The 26,587-nt window shown below is 41.3% G+C and overlaps 1 long non-coding RNA gene across 4 annotated transcripts in view; it reads right to left on the reverse strand.

Annotated features, from left to right (window-relative positions):
* The window catches only part of LOC124094712 (uncharacterized), a 110,624-nt gene extending 84,421 nt beyond the window's left edge, over positions 1-26,203 (reverse strand). The window contains exons 1-2 of one of the 4 annotated variants that reach the window (XR_006852335.2): positions 25,132-26,203; positions 24,460-24,661 (exon numbers count right to left, since the gene is read on the reverse strand). This is a non-coding gene — a long non-coding RNA (uncharacterized LOC124094712). Of the gene's footprint in view, positions 1-11,073; positions 11,273-24,459; positions 24,662-25,131 lie in introns of those variants that run through there. The other 3 variants (XR_006852327.2, XR_009226908.1, XR_006852321.2) reach the window with 3 other exon arrangements.
* Positions 26,204-26,587: the final 384 nt, after the last annotated feature.

A 26,587-nucleotide genomic window follows, 5' to 3' on the forward strand; every position in this document is an offset into this window, starting at 1 on the left:
CCTGGCTGTTCCTGCCTGACGTCCAGCGTCTTGCTCACAGATCCTTCTTGACATTGGCATGCAGAACCTTAGGAGTGGCTGACGTTCCATGAGACCAACCGAAATTTTCCTACTCCTCTCTCTCCTTTTTCCACTCAGAGCGATTTCTACTTTTGCTCATTTTTTAACAGTGACATGTTTAATGCGAGCTGAAGGACTATTTTCTACAATGAAGAGTCGGAGCCCACAGATTTCATCCAGAAAGAAATGGTACAGAGGAATCCTGTTGAAGACCAACCTCCCAGTTCAGGCAGGTGCCCACCTGGCCCTCCCCTGCTTCCCCACAGCTTGGCACAGGTTGCTAAACTGTTTGTTAAAATCTCTCTCTCTTTCCCCTGATTTCCTACTTTGCCCCAGGTCCTTGGATACATTAGAACAAGCTTTACATTTACCAGGAGGCAGGTTATAAAGAAATGAACTCTTATTTTTATTATGGGCATTTGTTTGGCATGGGATCACCCCAAACCTTGTTTTTCCACAAACAAGTAGTGGAATCACCAATTAATTATCCCACTGAGGCAAGAACAATGTGAGGAACATGTGCTTAGATTCAGCAGATAGTCAAGGTCAGATGAGATTTAATTCTGCCTAGACTTCTTTTCATACAACATTCAAGAGTTTAATTCTGGTTTCCAATCAAGCTGTAAAACAGGTCACTTATACAAATTAAAAAAAAAACTGATATTATGCGCCATTTGTGTGACATGATGAGTACGTCACATTGATCAAGTTTCAGGCAGGCAAGGTTCATGAATTTCAGCAAAGACAAATATCACAGTCTTGGGTCTACTGCAGAAGGGCTGTGGCCACCACTCCGTGCTGGCTGTGATGGTGAGTACATAGACCTCTTCCTACAAAAGGCCAACTGATGGCCCCAAGAGCCACTCTTATAAAATGGCAGCAAATTGTCAGGTATTCTATTTGTGGTTTCTAGGCTGCTTCACTTTGCATAAAGTGGAGTCACCCAGCGAGAGAGTAATCGAGTGGGGTGTAGCCCAGCCAATGAAAAGTCATGCATTGAAGAGATTGCCACCAGCCCCAGCCCAGCCCCAACCCAGCCCAGCCCAGCCCAGCCCAGCCCCAGGCCAGGCTTGGCCCCAGCCCCACCTAGTCAAGCTACTGATTGTCTTCGGGGAGGGACCCAAAGAATACTGTGCGAAGGCCTCCTGTTAGGACTTGTCACTCCCTGGGACTTAGCTGGCCACTGCAGGGGCTTGTCTCTTGAGGTTATAAGGGTACAATTAATTGCAACAGCTGTGGCTTAATGTGTCCCTAAGCACCTTGTTGATCTTAATGGTAATGATAACAATGGAAAAAATAATATCAATGTATCTGAAATGCCCGAGCTTGTTTTCCCGGGCTCAGCCGGGTGTGGTTTTTACCTCATCACGCTGGGATCACATGAAAACCATAGTGGTTAATTTTTAAACGTTAACAATGACAGTTGACAGGTACCTAATGACTGTTTATCAAGAATTCTATGAGTTTCTGGTCATTTCTTTACTTCATATTTTTAAATTAAGCTTATCATTTCTGCCATCCGTAATGTTAAACATAAATGGGCTGCTTTGAACTTAATATAACACAGAGCACATTTCTGAGGTTTTATTTAATGAATCAAATAATGGTATGTATCTTTGAATGTTTGACCACTTATTGAAAAGTTTAAAAGTTCTGAGATGCGTAAAAATAGCTAACCCACATGTAAGAACCCAGGAAAAAAAAAATTTCGCTGAAGCATTGGAGAAGAGATCAAATGAATTCTGACTGAAGTTCAACAAGTTTGAAAAATGGAAAGCAGAGAACTTGGAAGAATCACCAAAAACAATAAAAGCGCAAATGAAGGGATTTTGAATAAGTATAAATATAAAATAAGAATAATTCCCAAGCTGTAATGAGTGAGGAAGAACATAGCTTAAGCAAACTTTCCTATAAATAGGAACAAGATATGGGATCGATACCAAATAGAAACATTAAACTTCACATGATGTAAATGTTTCACTTGTACCATGGTGCCCCAGACACTAGCTAGGTGCTAGCTAGACATCTCCAGACTTGCTTACAGTTAGCTGTGACCCTGTGGCATGGGCTTGTAATGGCATGTGGGTCAGAAGCAATGTTCACCAACTCCAGACCTGGCCAGAGACCTCCCATGCAATTCTCTATGTTCTCTCTTTTTTCCTTCACCTGCTAGCCAAAGGCTGAGGACCAGGGAGAGGACTTCCTGGCTCAAGGGTGTGATGAAGCTGCTAAGTGAAAGGAGCAGCCGCCTGCCATGTTGGGCTGCAGTGTGAACAAGAGAGAAATCTCTACTGGAGACATGGGGCCTGTTGATCAGCCCTCTGATACACAGTCATCTCCTGGCTTGCTGAAAATGAGACACATACAAAGCAAATGGGTAGGCCACGCATAACAGGACACAACTCTGTGACCATCCACAAGATGACTTCATTTAGTCAGGGACACTTTTACATTATTCTTTCAAAGGTTTGATTATTAGACCTTTTAACATCTTGGACTAGCAAAGAACAAGTGCCTTCACGATGTTTAGGATAAACTATAAAAACTTACACATGCCTATTTATTAATAACATCTATGTATATTAAATGTAGTTATAAGTTTTTTTAATCATAGGAAAATGTTTTACTTAATGTACTTCAAAAGTGTAGATCATCCTCCCTCAAGTCTCTGTACTCTTTCCTATGGGAATTTTCTGCAGTCTGTGACTTCAATCACAAGCTATGTGTTGGTGATACTCAGATCTCTAGTTCCAGCCCAGATCTGTATCTCCAGCCCAGACTTTTCTCAAGATTTGAATCATATATCTGACTGCTTTCTGGGTGCCTGACATAACAAGCAGTCAAGTGAAAGAGTCATTGAACCACGAGGAACCAATCGTCATCACCTTTACTGGATACAGTAGGTTCTCTCCTTGGAATCAACACTCTCCCCCCACCCCTTTTTCCTTCCAAAGAGAACCTGGTTAGTTCCACATGTCTGTGGTTCTCTACCTGATGTCCCTTGGGGAAGCTGACCCCACGTCAACTCTGGTGATGGTCTGTTTTGGCCAACGGTAATCTGGTTCAGAAGGAAGCATGAGCCGATGCAAAGAGTTGTCTGCTAGGAATGTTCTGGAAATGCTTCTTTACTCTTTTGAGAGAGTCATGGGAAAAGACAGGAAAGGGGGGGAGGAGAGGAAACAAGTAAAGCAGTGTAGAGTAGAGGCCAGAGATCAAGGGCACATATTGCCATGCCATAGAAGGCCTGGGTTTGAATCTACCACTTACTAATTATGTAACCTTTGGCAAGTTACTTAGTCTTTCAACACCTCAGTTTTTCCATCTGTAAAATGAGTTATGAGGCAGAAATGAGTTAAGGCATGTAAACTGCAGGTGCACAACAGCAAGTACTAGAGACATTTGCTAACTATTATGTTCCTCTCCATGTTCGCTTGCAACAGCTGACTCTATCTTGCTCTCAGCCTGAGGATTAAATGAACTTCGAGGATTCCCCAAGCAAAGAAATAGATGAGCCTCCAATGGCACATGTTTGAACTTTGCACTTAGTCAGCCCTCAACCCCGCTCAACACCTTGTTATATAGGGTGATACAGCTCCCTTGCTGGTCCAGTCTTAGCATTCAGATTCACTTCTTACAGCTAAGTACATCAACTTGACACATTGACTAGTACAGCGCTTCCTGAAATCATGGTGTTTTAAAAAAATTAATAACATGGTAATCCCAGCAGCTCCAGAAGCTGAGGCAGGAGGATTTCAAGTTCAAAGCCAGCCCTAACAAGTTAGGGAGGACCTAAGCAAATTAGCAAGACCCTGTCTCAAATTAAAAAAAAAAAAAAGAACTTTAAAAGTCTAGGGATGTGGCTCAGTGGCTAAGGACCCCTGGGTTCAATCCTGGTACCAAAAAAAGTATATAATAATAGCATGAATAATAAAGAATAAAACTTTCTGATTAAAAGTAGAAGCATGTCAGATAATGATTAAAGTTCTTTCTGATTAAGTACCTCTCATCTGGACTCACCTCTTCCCCCCTCCACAGAAGTATCTACAATAACATCTTTTATATATATGTGTTTAAATTTCCTTCTTATTTATTTATATAAAACATCTGTATACAAATAAAACACATAGCACTGTTTTGTATGTGTGTTAATGCAACTGGTTTTATATTATTGAAAACACATCTTTCTACAAAATTGCTCCTTCAGTCAACAATATATTTGGAGAGCTAGATATATTATTAGAAAGATTATCTTCATTCTTTGTCAAAATGTATTTCAAAATATTAACACTCTATGGTCTATTTAACCAACCACCATTTAATGGACTTTTAGTTCTTTTCTGTTTTATTTTATGTTTTGCAACTACAGATCACGCTAAAAGCTAAGTCCTCAAACCTACCTGCTTGTCAAAGCTATTAACACCAGCTGCATGAAACCCATGATGTTAAATGCTTTTAGGGAACTTCTACTTTAGTATGGAATGTCTTCATTAATCCTTTAAAGATAATTCACCTTGAGATCTATTTTGTCTAATATTAACATTGGAATACTCTCTTTTTGTTGGAATTTGCTTAGTAAGCTTTTTCCACTCCAACATTTCAATTTTTGTGTCATTTTTCTTTATGAGATTAAAAAAAACATAATTGGATATTTTTAAATCCAATATTACTGCACCTGATTTTTGGTGCCATTGTGTATCATTTTTCAGTGTATTTTTTACCAATTAGATGACCTTCATAGGAAAGGTCATAGATGGAGCAGTCACTCAGTGCACCACCTTGAATTAGAAGTTGTATCAACTGTGAAATCTTTATGTATTTATATTTTTACGTAAACTTGTTATAGTATGTGTGTATTAAAATGGTGTTAGAATACTCCAAAGAATACTCCAAAGTGAATGGATTGTTCTTGAAACTACCTGATAGTAACTAAGAGTGATGGCTTTGGTGAAATTTTTCTCTTTTTTACAATGACTTTCTTTAAGGGTTAATAAAGGAAACCCTTAATTTCACTGATCATTCATCACTAATAAAGTAAAGCTGCTAATTTCATTTGAACTAGAAGATTAAAATGAAAAATTTTAACCATTGCTTTCCTTATACTTAGGTACACTTAGTATCTAATATTCATATAGAAAGTATATTTATAAGCATTGGCAATACACACACACACAAAAACAGAATCTGAGTTCAAAAATAATATGATCTCGTAAATTTAAACCATTAAAAGAATCCAGCAATTTTGCAAGGCCCTCAAAGCCTAACTTCCATTGGCGGGGGGGGGGGGGGACAACTCCAAGTACCACCTTTTTACGGAACACTTAGGAAACTCTTTATCAATTTTAATTATTTTCAAACTCTCTCTGCAGGGTCATTGTGTCTCACACAGGGACCTTTGGGACTGCTTAAGATGACAAGGGACAAGAAGAGAACATGAGTGGCTTCAGCCATGCCTTTGTTTTAACCTAAACAACATCACTTTTCATCTGCTTATAGAACATTTTGCTTGAGAAAATGATTCTGCTACTTAAAATAAAATCTGATTTGATTGTCCATTTCTATATCCAGTAAAACTAATTCCAAGTCTTTTACACGCATATAAAATGTGGTCTCTTTCAGGCAGCTTCAGGAAAAAGGAATTTTTCTCAGGTCTCAGAGATGCCTCTATCCTGATTAAGAAATTCTTTGGTATTCCCAGCCCAACCAATTCATTTCTGCTCAACTTTCTGTGGTCATGCATCTATTTCATACCAACTATCAGGTATTTAAAAGTGAATGATCCAGCCATCCCTCAATCTTCCCCACTTCAGGCCAAATCAATTCCACTTCTCAGGATCCCTCTATACAGATCCTACTCCCCAACATTGAAATCATCTCTATGGGATCCTCTTCTCTCTGAGACATATCCAAATTTCTCACATCACTCTCCAATCATTGAGGCCAAAATGATAAGTCACAGAGCTAAGCCCAGTGGAAAGGGAAAGTCATCCTTCCACACAGCTCCTTGCGCTAACCTTTGGTCCTTCCTCTCCCTGCAAGATCACCTTCATGGTGGCAGTGGATTAAAGATGGCAACACTCTCTGACATTCTCCTTATCAATAAGAGGGTAATTTCCTCTCCTTTGGAATCTGGGGTAGCCTATGACTGGCCTGCTATCAACACAGAATGGCAGAAGCAGTACTACACCAGGTTTGGGCTTCACCTTCAACAAGACAGGCAATTTACACTTTGGCTTCTTGGAATACTACATCTGGAAGATATCGTCCCCTATGCAAAAAAAAAAAAAAAAATCTCCATGCTGAGAAAGCTAACCAGGTGAAGAGGGCAGCATGAGAAGGATGCCCCTAACCCTGGCTCTTCCAGTCACATCAGTCTACAAAATCATGATAGAGTGAATTGGTAGCATGTCACTAAGTTTGCAGGTGGTTTATTACACAAAATGTCAAGAATGATGGCTGTGTTCACCTTTGTGATTTACTCTCCTTTCTCCCTTTAGAGATCTTCCTGGACACTGACACTAAGGGTCCAACAATAAAAAAAAGTTCATAAACAAAATATTTAATTCTCACAGCAGTCTTAGATCAATCTGGAGCTTGGTTACTCAGATGGAGTGAGGAACAGAAGTTTAAGTGATATCCTGCCATTTTGTGGACAAGGTATGCTGGGAATGCCTAGCTGAATAAAGTAACTACCTTAATGAAGTTACATAGTCTTAATGATCATTAAAGCTGGCAGCATCAAAAATATCTATCACAAGTACTTTTTAGTTTATCATTTTCTTTATTATTTATATACAATTATACTTATTTGTTGTATTACTTATATACATTATATTAATATGCTACATTTGTATTTTACAATTATTTTTTAATTTACAGAAGTTATACTTTTATTTATTCAGTCAAATATATCCATCTTTTCCTTTAAGGTTTCCATCTTTAATATCATTTAATCAGCCACCAAATGCAGAGTAACTCATCCATAAAGTGCCTATAGCCACAGTTTTTGGAGAAAGTTCATTTACAGGATGAGAGAAGGAGGCCCAGACTTCTCAGCTGATATTAATGGGGCAGGCAATCCCTAGTGGGAGACATATATTAAGACTTCATTTATTTTATTAGCCAAGTATTAGAGACAGGTATAAATTCTCTTTTCATTGGATTGCCTTTGGCAATAGTGCCTTCTCTTTGGTCACAGGTCCTCTCCAGCCCCGCTGTATCCACACCTGGCGACGTCTCACCTGTGTGCCTGCCTGGCCCTGCAGGCATGTGCAGCGAAGCCCAGTTCCACAGAGCCTTCTGCCCAACTCTAAAAATCTAAGGGAAAGTCTCTGATGGTCTTAGGGGACTCTGGCTAGCAGATTGGGTCTGTTTCTAGGGGAGAGAGGCAGAGAGGAAATGGAGCTATTCTTGCTAATAGAATCTCTAAGCATGTCATGAGTTCCAGTGCACAGTGAGAGGACCTGACTGAGTAAACTGGATACTATTATTTCATTAGGCAGAGGCAGGTATGATATCATAAGCTGTTTACCAGCCTATAGGATGACTATTCTCAGGCCCAATGCCTTCTCCAACTCAATCATTTGTCAAAGGGGCAAGGCATTGGAGTATAAACATGGCTGCCTATACCTAGGGCAGTGTTCAGAAGGGGTCATAAGTAGGGGAAGTATCTTTTGGCTCTTCCAAGTGAGCTCTGTAACTGGCATACACCTGCCTGACAGATCTAAGTCAGAACTTATCACCTGCCAAACACGATACTCATCACTTCACGGTCTCATCCAATTTTCTTAACCTTTAAGATGAGTATCCTTGCCCTCATCCTTTAGGTTATGGTATATAGAACCATGATATGATTATACATAAGAGCAAATATATTTGAAGCCAGGCTCAGCAACTGTGAGGCCCTAAGGAACTCAGTGAGATTCCATCTCCGAATAAAATTAAAAAAAAAAACAAGTGCTGAGGATATGGCTTAGTGGTAAAAGTGCCCCTGAGTTCAATCCCCAGTATCCTTCCCACCAAAAGACAAAAAAAGAGTTCCTTAATCTGTTCAGGCTACTGCACAAGATACCATAAACTGGGGTGATTTATAAACAACAGAAATTTATTTTCACAATCTAGAGTCTGGGAAGTCCCAGATCCAGGTGCCAGCAGATTCAACATGTGGTAAGGGCCCATTTGGCACCTTGTCAATGTGTCCTTACATAGTGAAAGGGAAGAACTCTGGTCTCTTCAGGCTCCAGTGAAGTCCAATCTCATGACCTAAAATCACCTTCCAAAGTCCCACAATCTAATACCATCATCTTGAGGTTTATCATTTCAGCATGTGAATTTTGGGAGGTTCAAATCTTCAGATCATAGCAGATTCTGTTTAGAAATTCCCAAAATTATAAAAAGAAAATATGGATTTTATTTTATTTATTTTTTATAGACCTTTATTTTATTTATTTATATGCGGTGCTGAGAATCAAACCCAGTTCCTCACACATGCCAGGCAAGTCCGCTACCGCTGAGCCCCAGCCCAGCCCCAAATATGGATTTTATTATGGAGTAGCAGATTAACTTCATTAAATTAAAAGTCTTCCCAAAAGACTTTTTTTCCCAAGTCTCCTACATTTGTCTCATAAGAAAGAGTAAGAAATAAACTTACTCTTCTCTCAGCTAGTTACTATAAAACCCAGAGCTTGACTAGTCCCATGATTTAGTGAAATAAGGAGCTCATTTAATAGGTATTGTTCATAACTAGTTCTAAAACTGGAAGACTAGGGACACAAGATTAAGGAGAGGTTCCAAGAAACTACGAAATATGGTGGTACAGTGGCTCAGATGGGGCTGCCTCCCAAGGCTCATGTGTTGGAAGCTTGGTCCTCAATGTGGTAGTTGAGGTAGCGGGACATTAAAAAGAGGAAGTTCCTAGCAGGAAGGCCTGAGGTCACTGGGAGCATTAGCCTCCAAAGGGATTAACATGGTTCTCCTGCAATCCCCCTGCTAGTCTCCAGTCACTCTTTGGTTTCCTCTGGGGCACTGTGATCTCTCCATCTCTCTTGCCATTGTGATGCCATCCACCATCATGTCCTTACCAGAGCTGAGCTGACTGCAGACCCTTGGATCTCTATAACCACCTCTAACTATCCCTCTTTTCTGTAGAAAGTCACTCAGCTTTATTTATTTATTCATTTTTTGTTTTGTTTTATTACAGTATTTTGTGACCAGTAATGGAAAAGAGACTGATACAGGTAGAAATTGATTATACCCTCAGAGGAACATAGTAGCCCCAAACCTGCTGTCTCTGAAAACATCTCTGAAGCTTTCAGAAAAACACAGTCAGGGAGATTCACCTTCAGTATGAACTTCATGGAGGAAACATTTCTATCCAGAAGAGGGCTGTGGGGCTTTGAGCAGATTATGCAGTAAAATGTAGCCTAGCTAGACTCCATGTCCATCCACATGAGTTAGCTTTATGTCCATGCTGGGGAGGAATTTTGCCACACCAAGTTATTTTCCATGTGTTCACCTTTTTCATTATGAAAGCAATCCAAGTTACTATAAGAGAATTTGGAAAATTATGGTAGAGGAAAAAATAAATCCTCCACAGTCCCACTACCCAGATAGCTACTGCTAACCTTCTTGGTAGTAGATTTCCTTCTAGTCTTTCTTCCCCATGTATACAATCTTGTCATGTTATTGGTTTTGTTTTCAAAATTGCTGTAGTGAGCCACGATATCACTTTGCAGGCTTCTTCATTTTTTTTCCCCTTAAGATCATATCACGAGTGTCTCCCTGTGTGGTTACGCAAGCTTCCTAAACACTGTTTTTCATGGCTGCATGAATTCGTAATCCCAGGTCAGCTCCTCCCTTCAACCTCTGCCTTCCCAGGCCAGCTCCTCCCAGACTCGGTGCTTGGAAAAGGCCAGCTCATTTTATCAGAAAACAGCCATGTCTGGTAAGGGAAGTCTGCTGCCCCCAAAACTCCTAGTGCATTTCATTACCTCCGAATGATCAGTTTGGAATTATTCACATCGCTGCCCTTAATTATCCACCTCACTGCCTTCTTCATTAGCATGGAGGGTGGAACCAGGGCTGGACTGTGTTCTCTCCAGAGCCCCAGTCACTTCTGATTAGTGAGCTGCTTAGAAAATGGCCTCAGCTCCAGCAGGCCGCTGCCAGTTAGTGTCCTGTACAGCAAAGCATTTCATTTATATTCCGTCTCTGGGTCAGGGAGAACGCATGGGTTAGTGGCCTGGGGGATGGGGTTAGTGAGGGACAGCCAGGCCTATGTCTGCACCGCCCTTCTGGAGAGCATTCTCTCTCTCTCTCTCTCTCTCTCTCTCTCTCTCTCTCTCTCTCTCCCCCTCTCTCTCTCCCCCCCCCCCAAGTTTCCCTTTAAAAAAAAAAAAGTACCCTGAAAACTCACATGTGAGACAATAGCAACCTACAATCCTATAATACTTGTTGCCCCTCCCACCACTCAAGATGGTCCCTAACAAAAGGTCCCACTTTGACCCCTAAGGCAGGCCAAAGCTGATTCAAAGCAGGGAATTGGAATCCATTTGAGCATACCAGTGACCACCAGCCAGCCACACTCCATCTCTAACATTGAAGTCCAGCGGCAACACTCATTTTCCTCTTCTTGTTTTTATTTTGTTTTGTTTTTTAATAGGAGTCAAGTAAAATGTCTCAAATGTATATACGTTTTTTTTTAAAGGCTTGAAGCTGGACATAAACACAACCTCCAAGTAAGACACAGTCATAACAATACTCCACCACTATTGGGTATGAGCTACCAGTAAGAGCACTTTATTTAGAAAGGACACACCTTTGCAAACTTTGCCACTTAAGAGGAACTCCAGATAGACGAGCTTTGTTTTCTTAAACATTAACTTGTAAACACTATTGCTGGGTGTTGCTTTTTCAATGGCTGGCAATATCATAACCGATGGGTTTGCTAACTATCCATTGCTAAAAAATATGTACGCAAAGCATAACCGTCTCTGGGCGCTGGGGCTTTTCACTCACCAGCTGGGACTGTCAGTGGCTGTTTGCTCCCTAGTCCCAAGGCGAACAGAGGCTCCTTGTCTGAAGGGAGCCAGTCAGGAAGTGCCTGCTGCTCTCATGTAAACGTGGACATTCACTTGCCGTCTAGAGGATGAACACTGGTCACCCAGGAGGGAGCCAGGAGGGAAGGGAGGGGCCACGGGGACAGATAGGAAACTGTAGATAATATCTGGACTGTAGGTTGCTTCTGTTTTTTTTTTTTTTTTTCCTTATTTTACTTTTTTTTTTGCCTAAAACTTCAGCAAGATTGTTCTAGAAGATTGGAAGAAGTGACTGGTTGGATTGACAGAATATTTGGTCTTCAGGAAATTTTCTTCTCAACTTTTCTGAGTCACTCTCTACTAAAAGGAACCACTGAAAAACTTCTCTGTGGTCATTTCAGAGACCAGCTTCCCCTGATTCCACTGGAAAATACAGTTTTCCAATAATCTCAGTTATAGACGCGCTTATTCAGTTTTTTCCCCTTTTTAGCAAATGTTTATTAAGTGCCAGGCATTGTGTGATGCTAGAATAAACAATAAATATACTGCTTATGGCAGAATTCCGGTCCTCTCCCTCGCCCTATCGTGTGTACACACATGTGCACACATACACACTATTTGTTCAATCACTTTATCAAGCACTTACATTCTGCTAAGCGGGTTTTTTTTTTTGTTTGGGGGGGTTTGTTTGTTTGGGGTTTTTTTTGGTACTGGTGATTCAACCCAGGAGTGCTTAACCACTGAGCTACATCCCCAGTGGGTTTTTTTTTTTTTTAAAGAGAGAGTGAGAGAGGGAGAGAGAGAGAGAATTTTAATATTTATTTTTTTTAGTTTTTTGGCGGACACAACATATCTTTGTTTGTATGTGGTGCTGAGGATCGAACTCAGGCCGCACGCATGCCAGGCGAGCGCGCTACTGCTTGAGCCACATCCCCAGCCCTCCCCAGTGGTTTTTATTTTTTACTTTGAGACAGGGTCTCACTAAGTTGCTTAGGGCCTCACTAAGTTGCTGATGTTGGCCTTGCAATCTTCCTGCCTCAGCCTCCAGAGTCACTGAGATTACAGGTGCCCAGCTGCTAAGCACCATGTACCTTATGTTTAATAATCCTCATGGCAAACAGATGAAGTAAAATTGACTTCCCACTTTCTAGATGAAAGGACACACACTTTGCTCAAGATCACAGGACACACAGGTGGCAACGTTACAATGTCTGATTCCAGAGTCTGTGCTTGTAGCCACTGCATGACCCAGCCTGCTATGTTCCTTCCAAAACGCCTGTTGAAATTTAATGGCCATTGTAACAGTATTGAGAGATGGAGCCTTGAAAAAGTGATTAGCTCATGAGGGCTCCACCCTCAGGCATGGATTAATGCTGTTATTGTGGCATCAGGTTAGTTTTTGAAGGAGTGGCTTTGTTATAAAGCAGAGCTCTCTCCCCAAGTGATGCCCTCTGCCATAATATAATGCAGCGAGAAGACCCTCACCCAATGCCAGCACCTTGACACTGAACTTCCCAACCTCCAGAATTGTGAGAAATAAATTCCTTTGATGTATTAGTTAACCAATCCATGGTATTCTTTTATAGCAATAGAAAATGGACTAAGACAGTCTCTCTTGTGCTCACTAGACACAGTGATGACCCCCAATCATTCAAAGATCAGATTTCTGCTGATTTCCCACCTGCGTCTAAAGTTAAAATTCAAAAAAGTGGGCCACGGATGACTCTGGGGAAAAGCTGAAAGTGTCCCAAAACTTCTTCAGAAAAATTTACATTTTTATGCCACATTCAGAAAGGTTCACACTCAAAGAAACCTTGACATTTCTCTGTCCTGAGCAACATCAACAAAGAATGGCTGAATCAAATGGTGCATTCATTGAATGGGACATTATACAGACAGACCAGAGCCAAATGCATCAACACAGAGTAACATCAAAAGCATAATATCAAATTTTTAAAAAGTAAATTGAAGAAGGACAAGAACTGTTAGACCATTCATTTGAAGTGCAAAAACCAGCAAAATGGAGTTGTGTGTGTTGTGTGTGGACAGGTTGGTTACAGTATAAATACAAAAGGGAATGATCAACTTCCACAGTGGGAGAAAGATTATTTCTAGGGAAGAAGAGAGGAAAATGGGATTATGCAGGGAGTTCAAGAAAAGGGTTTGATAGTATCTTCAAAACAGAAAGCAGCAGCTGGGCACGGTGGCAAATGCCTGTAATCCCAGAGGCTTGGGAAGCTGAGGCAGGAGGATCCCAAGTTCAAAGCCAGCCTCAGCAATGATGAGGCACTAATCAACTCAGTGAGATGCTGCCTCTAAATAAAATACAAAATAGGGCTAAGGATGTGGCTCAGTTGTCGAGTGGCCCTGAGTTCAATCCCTGGTACCCCCACCCCAGCAAAAAAATAAATAAAGAAAGAAGCATATGTGGGAAAAATAATAGGACTTATTACATTGGGTGGTGCATATGTAATTATTACATTTTTTGATATGATTTTCTGTTTGAATATTTCCAAAAATTGTCCCAATTTTTTAAACCGATTCATCTGTATTTTACAGTTGGTCCAGGGAAGCAGAAAGGCCAGCCCTAGTCACATAGCTAATGAGGGAGATGGAACCATAATGTGGGTCTCCAGTGCTCTTTGTCACCTCTGCTCTGCTTTTTTGCCACTTAGCTCCCTAGGGAACTCTCACTCAAATTCTACACTTTGAGAAAAGGGGAGCTCCCGTGTGCACAAGTGGACTGGCAAACCTGCCCTCTTCTCCATGATTCAGGTTTCTGGGCTCTGGGTTCTTACCATAACTAAGTCCCCAAAACTAAGAACTAAAGACACTTTAATACTTGGAGATCTCAAAACTAGAAGTTTGGAAGACCAAAAAGCCACTAGCCAAATGGATGGGATGATTGTCAACCACAATTCTAACAATTTTGGTTAGCAGCTTCCCCTGATATTATAAACTTCCTTAGAAATTCCAGATGACACCAAAGGAGACCAAGTAGGAAGACAAATAGCTCCCAGAGATGAATGGCCGACTCCAAGAGCAGAGAGAGAAGAACATTTAATAGCAATAAAAGTGTTGTAGTCTTAGCTGCTCAGTGTAAATAGCAATCTGTTCATTAAAAATAAATTTAAAATGTAGCAGTTACCAAACCTGGTTATGGAGGATAATTGCCAAGAAGAATGTTTTCGAAAACATCCCTATCTGAGACCCATCTCAGCAAATTCTGTTCAGTTGTTGTGAGTTTGGGCCCAAGTTTTGATGTTTCTCTAAAGCTACTGAAATGGTTCTCATGCACTGCCATTTTAGGGGATTAACTAGCAAACTTCGGCTATCAAATAACATTTTTTGAGGAGTTCCCTATTCCCCAATTGTATGGTAGATAAAGATTGTGCATTTGGATGTGTGTGTGTGTGTGTATGTATAGGTGTAACTCGGTGTGACACTCCCAACACCTCCCACACCCCAACTCTCCAAGCCCAACCTCCTGGTGAGAGGTGCCTTATAGCGACTCTAACATCTCAGTGAGCTTAGCTTTGTCCTGGTGATTCCCATTGATCCTGTGCTCATGCTCCTGTTCCCACTGTCCAGCTCAGCTTTCTTGGAGCAAGACTTTAGGTGGACTGTCCCCTGGTCTATTATGAGTTCTGACTTCACCTCCCATACTGCTTTCCAGACCTCCACCACCCTCTCTGATCTGCTGCCTTCCCTTCAGCTCAGACACCACAATTCTCCTCCAGAAGGCATTCCCTGGGTCTCTCTTGCCTGGAAGTGAGGTTCCTAGGTGAATAAGCTTTCTTACTCATTCAATTTGGCAAATAACTCCAGTATCTTGAGCAGCAGCATTATTAGGCATTAAGAATGATCCATTTAAGACCTAAGAATGATGGGCACAGTGGATTAGCCAACCTCATGTGCAGGACCCATGGGTCCTGGCTCCTGGTTCTCAATCCCTGTTACGTAAGGTCTATATACATTTCAAAATCTGGAGTCCTAAAACTAAAGTTAACAGGTATAAAAATTCCCAAACCCTTCTCCCCTGACCTCCCATCAGCCCCAGAATCATATTGTGTCTATCTGATTGTGAGCATAGAGAGCAAATAGAAGGTACGGGGGCTGTTGAGATCTAGAACATCATAGGTATTGAATAAACACATTCTGCCTTCTTTGATCCATTCTCTAGGGGTGCCATTTAACCTCATGCTGTGCTCTCCCCAGACACCCACTGTCCCATCTCCTCAATGACCGTGATCTTGTCAAGATGAGGTTTTGAGGAGCTGTCCATTACTAAGCTAGGTAATAAACAGTTAACGAAAACAAAAAAAAATTTTTTTTTTAATTTTTTTTAAACAACAAAAGCAACAATATCAAAGGACTCTGGGAATGAGCAACCCTTCCACCAAACAGTCTGTTAATACTTGAAAAAAAAAACAAGTAGAGTTTAAATCTATTCCCTCCCACCCCAAAGTCACCACAGCTTACAACAGCAGCTACTCAGAAGGACCACAAAATTACTAGCATTGAACTGCCATGGCCTCTGGCTCCGGATACCCCTTCTCCTAGAAACAACATCCTCCTTGAACCAGCAAGGTACCCGTGTGGGTTATTTCTGAGTCATCCCAGTGGGGAAAGTGGCTCCAGCTCAGCCCTTGTGATAGCCTGGGGGAGAATGACTGCTTCCTTCCCACAGGGGTCCTGAGGAAGCCTCAGAAAAAGTTGCAACTGTTGCAGGCTGTCTCAAGCACAGGGGCTACCAATGGCTTTGACATTGCCAGGTTTGCTAGGAAAGACCCCTTTCCTTTCCTCAGCATCACTTGAATTTTAACCTAGTGTAGGACTTGGCCCCGCAGATCTAGGATTTCAGTCAGAGGAGCCAATTTGGCTCTGACCCATAGGAATGCATTTTTACCATAGAAAGATTCAAGTACATGCACTCATTAAAAATACTTGACACTATTAAAACCTACAAAGTAAGAAAGGTGAAAAGTCATGAATGCATCTTTATTTTAAGGTCTTCTAGAAAAATATGGAATAATAGAATAGAGCGGGGGTTGGCCAGTTATGACCTAAGGGATAAATCTGATCTGTCAACTGCTTATATATGATTCATAAGTTATGAATGATTTTTATGTGTTTAAATAGTGGGGAGAAAAAGAATAAATAATACATGAAATTCAAATTTCAGTGTCCAACATAAAGATTTTTTTGAACATAGCTATGTTCGCTCTTTTTTTAAGGGGGGGCCAGGTACCAGAGATTGAACTCAGGGGCACTCTACCACTGAACCACACCCCCAGCCTTATTTTGTATTTTATTAGAGACAGGGTCTTGCTGAGTTGATTCAGACCTCACTAAGTTGCTGAGGCTGAGTTTGAACTTGTGATCCTCCTGCCTCAGCCTCCCAAGTTGATGAGATTACAGGCATGCGCCACCAAGTTCGGCCTAATACATGTGAGTTTTCTTAAAGTTTTCTTTCTCTTAAAAGAATATAACCTAACCACTGTAAAAATGGAAAGTGGCATTAAAGCATAGAGAAGGTAAATATTCCTAGCAAATCATCTCAAAATCCAGAGTAAACAATACTAACATTTTAATGTGCATCTTTTCAATCTTTTTAATGTGTATTTTTCCCACTTTTTACAGAATCAGACTTTGCATTTTTCTTGCTTTTACTTCCATTGAAATTATGAATGCATTCCCTGCAAACTTTTCAATATTCAAATCGACAAAAGTACAATGCTTCTCCCTAGTTGTTGAATAATGCTTGTGGGCTATTTTATCATGTTATGGAAAATGGTCTCCTTCCCCCCACACCAGAGTAAAAAAGAAAACAGTCAATGCCAGTTTCTGTGAATTTAGAGGAGAAGCTTATGGTTCTTTCAAGTTATTAGAACCATCATGTTCCATTTTATAGTTTTTTGAAGAAATAAGACATTTATCTTCAATAAACAAATCATTAAACATGCATAATTGTGTGGACTCTTGTTTTTTAACCTAACAGGAGAAAGAGGCACAATTCGGGTTTTAAAGTTTTCCGGGTTGTTAAGTATAATATTTCTGCCTATCTATAGTCTCTTCCCTGTATCTATGTACAAATACTAATATGAAACAGAACCCACACTTGTAGAATTAGGCCGATTCACAACAATCCTCTATGAGAGCAATTGTTGAAAAGCATTACTAATTACTAGAAGAGCCATGGGTTTTTTTGTTTTATTTATTTATTTATTTATTTTTACTATCAAAAGGCATTATGTGGAAATAAAAGCTGTTTTGAGACCTCACCTAGTAACAGGTTATGGTAATGCAAACTATTATATTTAACCCAAGATATTTCCTTAGATTCAAGTGGCAGTGATTCAACAAAAAAAGATTAAAGGAGTTGGTAGGGGCGGAGCGGGGCGGTCCTGTGCTCCCTGGCCCTAGCTTTTCTTGCTATCACTAAACGAAATTCCAGAGCTGTTTTTTGGGACCTACAGTAAAAAGGAATGCTTTCAATTCCTCACTAAGGTTCTGCCCTAATTTTGTGCAGAACCTTTTTGTTTTCTGCCGCAGTCTGGCTGGGCACACATCACGAGCCACCACACAGCTTGTAGATTCAAACAGCAACTCTTTATTCCCGAACTCACACCAGCCGTCTACAAACACGTTCTGGGGAAATCCACGTTCTCTGCCCAAATCTACATCCACTGGGCTTCTGTCTCCCAAAAAATACTGTCTGAATCCCGTGAGAACTCAAGGGGAACTCAGGAAGCAGGATACGCCCTATTCCCAGGAGGAATAATCTTAAACCTGGAACGCCCTAAACCCGATTATCCTAAACTGGGAACACCCTAATCCGCCCTGGTCCTTGAGCAAGGTCACCTACATGCAATGTCACTGCAAAATGTCCTATTTCCACAAGTCCTTCCACTAAACAACATGGGGTACGCTGGCAAGGAAATTGTCATACCTACTTGGCTAATGGCTCCCAGCAGTTTTCCATTACCGCTTCTACTCGCCAGATAGAATTGAGGAACACAGGATCAGTTTGAAAAACCAAAGTTCTTACTGTAAGTGATGCATGTCAAGTGACAGCACCTCATTGTGGAGAACCAGAATGTGCAGCCCGATTCATTTTGGTTCCCTTAACTGTGTGTGTAAAGCGCAACAAGTGAGTTCACTGTAGTGAGGACAAACTAGTGATTATCGGTGATCTGTTAAATGTTAGTTCACCAAAACCGCAAAACCTTTAGGCGGCTTATTGCAGTCACAGCAATTTACAAAGCAAAAAGGAAAGCAGAGGAAAAGGGAGAGATGGAACCGAAAGAAATAGAAGGGAGGAATGGAAAGGGAAAGAAGGAGGGAGGTGGAAAGGGGAAAGGAAGGAAAGAGAGAAGGAAATGAAGAAAAGCTATTGGCTTTTAATAGCTTCTATTAGCATCTCCATTTGTTAATAATGCAACCCTTGCAGCTGAGAAATTCTTGGATGATTTAGAGCAAAAAAAGAAGAGCCTCGAACTCCTGCCAATTTAAAAATCTATGCATGTTTCAACTACCATGGGCTTTCAGTTTTTTTGCTTCCAGAGGCAGTGATGAAGTTAAGGAGATAATTTTTTCCATGAGGAGGAATTGGAGCAAGGAAAGGAGGTCTTGAAATGCATTAAGAATGGCCACAAAGGCTGGGGCTGGGGCTCAGTGGTAGAGAGTGGCCTGGTAGGTACAAGGCCCTGGGTCAATCCCCAGCACCACCAAGAAAAAAGAATCACCACAGAACTCTGAGATTCAATTGTGCCAAGTGGTCCAATTGGTCTTCCACAAACCAGAGTGGCAATGTCATTCTGCGAAGGTGGACTAGCTGGCAACTATAAAAGTGTTTGGCACACAGAAGTCCCTCAACCAATGCTCGCTGACTTTGAATGGAGGGTGTTCAGCAAATCTGTGGCTACCTGAAAACAAAGGAATGTCTTTCGGGCCACCCATATGGAAGAACTGGTGTTTCATAAGCCACAGGACAAATGAATTACCCTCCAGAGAGGCTCAGGTAACTTAACTGCAGATACTTTACAGGGTCTTTTAAAATGGATTAGCCACATCAGAGTGCAAACACATTCCCTAATGAGGTTCTGCGCCATACTCAGGAAGGAAGACGCTTCTACTTCCATCAGATTTAGGACCTGCTTTATTACCAGCCTCATAAAACAAAGCCAGCAAATTGGGTGATTATAAAAATTATTTTCTAGTAATAATTCATTGCTAACTTCAGTGTAAATATGAATGGCTTCTGCGGTGGGCTGGACAGGGGCCAAGGTGTGGGGATCTAAAGCAAAAAAACACTAAGTAAGGAGTAGGCAGACTTCAGCTTGAAATTGGGGGACCAGGACTGGGAATAAAAGGTGAGCTGTAGACATGATAAGTAGCAGAAGATGAAGCCAAACTCTGCTTCCCACCTTAACCCATGGTCCTCTACGAGTTAGTGACTAGAAAAAGAAATTGTAGCCACCACTATTGCTTTTCTCCTAGGAATAATGTGAAATGTACCTTTTTGCTTTTAATTGGAATTTTTTGATCACTAAGCCCTAATCAGAAAGACCTTTACAGGATTCAAACATGAGCTTTCTTTGAAAAAGAATGGCAAACTCAGGGTCCTATGGGCTGGGTCCATGGTTCCATAACTTTTCCCAGCCTCAATGAACCAACAATAATCACAGCTTCTCTATCAAATGCTCACTAAGTGCATCAATTATATTTCTTTTAAATCATCATGTCAACTCTATGAAGTAGTCTTATTATTCCCCTTTTAGAGATGCAGAAAAGGAGACATAGAAGTTAGTTCATTAGCCTAAAGCCATATAGTTGGTCCCAAAGTGATAGATTTTTGGACTTGGCACATGCCTCTTAGGAAAAGGACTACAATTCCCAACCTTCCCTGCAGCCACCTACAGACATGAGAATAAGATCTGGCCAATAGGCTTTGAAGAAAAATAGTATGCTTTTGGGTAACACCATAGGTTTTCTTTTAAAGGGAAAGAGATCTTCCCGCCAACACCAACGCTTTCTCCTCTGCCACCATGCTGCTGCTTGGAATACCGATGAAGTAAGAACCACTTTGGACTTTACATTTGAAAGCATCATTTTATGGGTTGTGCAAAAACAAAACTGAAGGATCTTGGTCTCTGAACAGTGCATAGTGAATAACAGTTATTCCAGTCTCAGAACACCTCAGACTGAGAAATTTTTTTAAAAAGCTATTTTGTTGATCTCTCTATTATTTCAAATTTGTTTTATACAGCCAAGCTACACTCTAACTTACTTCACAGCTAAGCCAAAATTTGATGCCAGTTCCGTCTATTCCAAAGCCCTGACCCGGCTTTGGAAGCTACAAGTGTATGTGTTATCAATCAGAACAGTAGGAATTCACAATGGAAATGAAGGTGTAATTCCTTCCGCAAAACATAAAACCAAGCCAGCTGCAATGGCGCACACCTATAATCCCAGAGGTTTGGGAGGCTAGGGCAAGAGGATGGTGAGTTCAAAGCCAGCCTCAGCAGCATCGAGGCACTAAGCAACTCAGTGAGACCCTGTCTCTAAATAAAATTCGAAATAGGTTTGGGGAGGTGGCTCAGTGGTTGAGTGCCCCTGAGTTCAATTCCCAATACAAAACAAAACAAAACCTAAAACATAAGACCACTCTTTGACATCTGATTCAAAAGGATAATCCAAAGGACCCTCTCAGTAGAAGGCTCCTATAAAATAAAGTGTGTGAGGTAGTCACAGCTAAGGATATGACTAATGATCTCTCTGAGCCATTCACATTCATGGTTTCCACTCAACCAAAGGATTTGAAGACCTTGGCTCTTATTTATCCATACAGTTGAAAGTAAGCAGGGTGAGCCTAGAGAAAGCTTCACAGGGAGTATGCACTTAAGGCTACCATTCAAACCTTGCCCGCTGCTATGGCTTGAATGTATTCCCCTCAAAGTTTGTGTATTGGAAACTTAATTCCCCAAATCATATGCTAATGGTATCTGGGGGTGGCGCCTTTGAGATTTAATCAGGGTGAAATGACATCATGAGGGTGGGGTCATACAATAGCATTAATGCTTTTATGAGATGAGGAGGAAAGATCTGACCCTAGAACATTTGCTCTGTCTCACTCTGAGATGCCCCCAGCCATGTTATGGTGCAGCAAAGAAGCCCTCACCAGGCATCAGCACCATGTTCTTGGACTTCCCAGCCTCCAGCACCTTAAGCTATATAAACCTCTATTCGTGAATAACCCAATCTGTGGTATTCAGTCACAGGAACAGAGAACAGATTAAGACACCGTCATGTGCATCCTTTCCTCCCCTCATCCTTCAGCAAGGTGCTTTCTTCATCCTGGTACCCTGGCTCCTTCCTGCTATCTTATCAGCTGCCAAAATAAGAAAGGACCTGACATCTGGAATCCATCACCATCTGTGAAATCCTGGCCTCCCTTTTCTTGTACCCTTGTCTTCTAGCCCAAGAGTGCCAAGGAAGAATGGCCTATTCCTAGGAGGTGCCTGGGGTAGAAGCAGCAATTTCATCCGCCCTTGAGGTCTGCAGTAAAATCCGGGCCCTGCCACTTAACTAGCAGTGGTTACTAACTGTATAACCACAGTCAAGTCCATAATCTCTAAAATAAGAGTAACAGCAGTTCCCACAAGACTATCGGTGGAGTGAAGCAAGCTGAGACATGCACATTGACCTGGCTCAGAGATGATCGATAGATAATTCTCTGCACTTAATCGGCTCTTCCATTCCCTTCTCTTTCTTCTGAGAACAATAAAGCACAATCACCACATTCCAAGCCATAATTCCTCTTATTCCATCATTCTCAATCACATAGTTTTTAGACCATACCTTGTACTCTGTTATTATATCTTATATTTTATTTTTATTTTCTTTATATCTTATATTTTAAATGTCACTGCACATTAGGAATTCATAGACCTGGAGGGATGGGGGAGGCAATGGTCACAGGAACCCAGACTGGACTGAAACTATAGTTTTACTAGAGGCTGTCTGACAAGAGCTGTGGCTTTTCACAGAGGAACTAAACCACTGCCACCTCGTGACCCAGCAGTAGGCCTGTCAAGGAGATAGATACTCCTGTCACTCTCCTCCCATCCTCTGGTCTCAGCCAGCGCTTTCCATTAACTGATTCCCAAGCAGAAGCTGGAGGGCCAGAGGAGCCCAATGAACCAAGCCCCAGCTCACTTCCCAGGGCACAGAGTGAGATGGATTTAGGCGGGCAAAGGAAGGTAGCCAGCATAGTAACACAGCATACAGGGCTGATGGAGTTGGGTAGAATTCACATAATCAAATTAATACTTCTGTGGTCAAACCTGAAGATTTACAGTATGCAGGCTAAATAACTATTGAACAGTTCCTCACCAAGTCAAGCACTGGGCAAATAAAGAAGAGCCAAAACAACGTTACAGGTAATATAAGATGCTCAGACCTGTGTTGGAGACGGGAAGTTTTATCTTAAGTTCTTCTGGGATCACCGTGTCGCCCTGGCACTTCCATGGGCAGGGGCACCTCAGCTTTGTGTATTCCCTCTGCCAGTTCTTCCAAGCCCACCACTCACTTACTATGTTGGTGACCACACCTGAAACTCTTGAGAAGGTTTCAACAGAAAGTTGAGAAAAGTACAAGGTGCACTTGAGTTACTGGAACTTTCTAAGAGCAATATGAAGCCAGAGTCTCCAAATTGAAGGTCAGCGATGCCTATTCCTCCCGGGGAATGCTGTAGGATCCTCTGCTTTGCACAGCTGCCTGGTGCAGACAGGACAGTAGACACTCCATAAATATTTGCTGTAAAAAATGAGTGGTATCCTTTTCCTACATTGATCACTATCACCCTGGGATCAGAGCATGCAAATAAGTAGTTTCATTCAGATTATCTTCCCCACATCTCATCCTATTCCATTTTTTTTTTGTTCCCAAGATTTCATATTCCACAGGTCTGTCCAGGTTAATAAATGTCCCCCCTTTTTTTGCCACATCTCTACCTGTTTACCCCAGAACAAATTATTTCAAGAGGAATCATGGGTGCTAGGAGTGTGGACTTCAACATCAGATCACCTGGCTTCCAATTCTGGCTGTACCATGTACTAGCAGCCAATGTATTTAATATCCCTGGGCCTCGTCTTCTCATCTCTAAGATGGAGACATGCCCTGGGGCCATTTAAGGAGTCTATGGATGAATCTATGTGAGACACTTAGGAAGGAAACACTCCACAAATGTTAGCCTTCATTATTATTGGTATCTGAGCCTGTTGAACAATCCCCAAAAGTGGCTCCCCAATCAGGCCCCCACAAATAGGCTCAAATCAGATCCAGACTCCACCAAATCGGCACAAAGTACTTTGAATCCTCCTCATGGCAGTCAATCTTCTGAGTTTCAGAAATGAAAACACAGTCCTCACCAGCACCCCACTATATCAGAACAAGAAAATGGTTCAAGAGGCTTACTGATTTTAGTGAATGGTTAACACTTACAGAATTTTAAAAGAACAAAAAAAAAAAACGGACTATCCAGTAACACCACTTTCCTCTGGGTGTCTACCTTTACCTACCATCCTCAATCCAGCTAAAGTCTAGCAATGGTTAACAAGTTATAGACTGAGGACATGTAGATATTTGAGGTTTCATCGTAAAATTTATTTAACCAATGACGGCGCTGCTTCTGACCAACTGAGTGAACATTAGCAGTTGTCAGGGGCTAAGGATATATAATTCAGTTGGTAGAGTGCTTACCTAGCATGCACAAGACCCTAGGTTCAATCCTCAGCACCACCCAAAACAAACAAACAAAAAATAGCAATTGTCAATTGTGACAAAGTTTCCCAACATTTGTTCTATTCTTTCCAAGTCTAGATTTGTACAAGGTTTACTGTTTCATTAATAGTTTTCAGAAAACAGCATCCTACTTGAGAGACAAGCTATAATTGCAAACAAACACATCAATGGGCATGATCTCTTATTATGTCAAAATCCATTCACATTGGGCAATGTACAGATGTACTATTACACCTCCACCCAGCTGCAATTAGACAGAGAGCTGTCCCCTCAATACGGCATTGCACACAAAAATAAAACCTTTTTCTGAGTCGAAAACAAGGATGAATCTTGCAGATGAGTACTAAAATCTAGTCAAAACTTATCTATTTTATTGTAGTTTCATTGGACATTTTGAATGGAAGAGAGCAGGCTTGGACTGAGAGTCATTTGTTAAAATGCATCTGATCTCATCCCCAAAATTCAGAGGAAATAATATAAAGTTAAATCACACACATCCCCACCATCTAATGAAGTTTGATCCCTTCAAGCAGCAACTCACTGCTCATGTTATCTATACCTCCAGAATCTTCCAACTTCCTTGTCACCGTTTTTTCTATAGTTAGCAAAACTTTCTGAGCCTGCAGCAGTCAATCGTGTGGCACACTTTCCAGTGGGAAGCCAGTGAAATACAATCGAAGACGATGGGGACACATAAGCCATGTCTGATTATTCACTCCATTGCTAGGTGTCAGGATCTGCTGTCCTGTGTCTCCAAGAACCTTCAACGAAACGCAAAATGGACACTCTGAAGTTTCTATGGTGACTGAAGATTTCACATTTAGTCAATTTCCCTTTGCTCTCAAAACCATATCTCCTTTCTGTACTTTTTTTCTGATTTGACTCAAGTCAGGAAATATTCAGGTTACACCAAAACTTCCCCCATCGATTCACTAATAAGCAGGATGGAGTAGTGAGGAGAAATTGAAAGCAGAGAGGGGGAAAGTTGGAGCAGAGTGGTAGGGCCACTTCACCTGTCCCTTGGGGGTGACAACCACAGTTTCAGTTGTTCATTTCTAATTTTACTTCTAGGAAGCCTCCATTTATAAATATTTCCTTTTTAACCCCCAAATTCCAAGATCTACCCCTCTACACACACACACACACACACACACACCCCATCTTTCCTTTGCTTTTATTGAACTCCTTATTTGTAAAGATATAATGATTCAAAGATAGTATCTATAATTACCTTTTTTTTTTTAAGAGACAGCAGTAGTTGGCAGAAAGTCAAACTGGCTTCATCTTCCAAGCAGACCTGAGAGAAAAGGGTAGTTCCCTTTCTCTTACTAAGATTAGGAACCGAGGTGTCAAGGGCAAAAGCACTGAGTTCCTTCTCAAAGAACTTCAGTTCTTCCGTAGGCTGCTTTGCCTTCGGATGCAAATTTAAAGAGGCTTCATTAGGAAGTATTAGTTCCCTTTTTAACCTCAAGCACCAATACCATTTGTGATAGGCAATTGCTATAATTAGACCCTGAGCTGACAACACACCAATTAAATAAGGTGCTGCTTCCTAGGTGTGGTTGTAAGGGCATGCACCCCCTGAAATTCCCACTGGTGAGGTACTTTCCTTGAATTAAGAGAGTGTTTCTTTGAATAGACAAATATGTCTGTGAAATCTTCATTAACCACTGTTTATCTCCAACGCCCTCTTCGGTTCCTTTAATATTGAGGAAATGAGGACACTTGAAGCTTCCAATTCCGGTTCCCATCGCCCAAGTCAGGCCTTCTTATTCCCAACTATTACAGTAGACAACTAACTGGTTTCCCAGCACCCAGTTCCCACTTTTTCAAGTCAGACTTATTGCTCAAAATGAAAGATGTGATCACTTCTCTGCAGGCTCATGTCCAAGTTCCATATCCGAGCATTCAGGGCCTTTGTAATCTGTCACTTACCTTTCCAAAAATTTCCCCATCACAGATATCTTACGCTGAGATTATACTAAACCATTTGACCTAAATCTCTGCTCTCATTTTTTCTTGGGTTTCCTTGACCTAGAATTTCTCTCCCTACTCTCTATTGCACCAGCCAATCTTCCACCAGACAAAATCCAACTGACTGTTCCAGACCCGGTCAAAATGCCAATTCCTTTATAAGCCTACTAAAGCTCCTTTTTCTCCTCTCTCCCCATCATTCACTGTTGAATCTATTTTTCTAGACATCCAATAAAAGAGAGGAATTTAAACCAGTGGTTCTCAACTGGTTGATTTGCTCCTCTGAGAAGCTTTTGGCAATGTCTAAAGACAAATACCTAAGACGGGATAATTTACGAACAACAGAAGGTTATTGTTCACAGTGCGGAGGCTGTGAAGTCACAACTAGGGGTAGGAGCTACTGGCATCTAGAGGTCCAGATGCTGCTTATTCTACAATGCACAGGGCATGGGCTTCCCTCTAACAAGAAAATCATCAGGCTCCAAATGCTGACCATGTCAAGTTGGAAAACCCTGAATTAAACAAATGCACTTAGTACTGCTGCACTCCCAAGTCCCACTAATTGACAATTTTTGAACATCAAAAATGGAAAAAGACCAAAGTACAGGAGAAGAGACTACACTGGGTCAGAAATGTCCAACGTTTTGCATATGGAAAGCAGATGGTGAAATAGGTGACTGACTAAGGGTAAAGAAAGCATTTAACCTAAATCA

This window comes from Marmota monax, unplaced genomic scaffold (assembly GCF_021218885.2).
Source record: "Marmota monax isolate L192 unplaced genomic scaffold, Marmota_monax_Labrador192_F-V1.1 WCK01_AAM20220418_F8-fsc00025, whole genome shotgun sequence".
Taxonomy (NCBI): Eukaryota; Metazoa; Chordata; class Mammalia; order Rodentia; family Sciuridae; genus Marmota; species Marmota monax.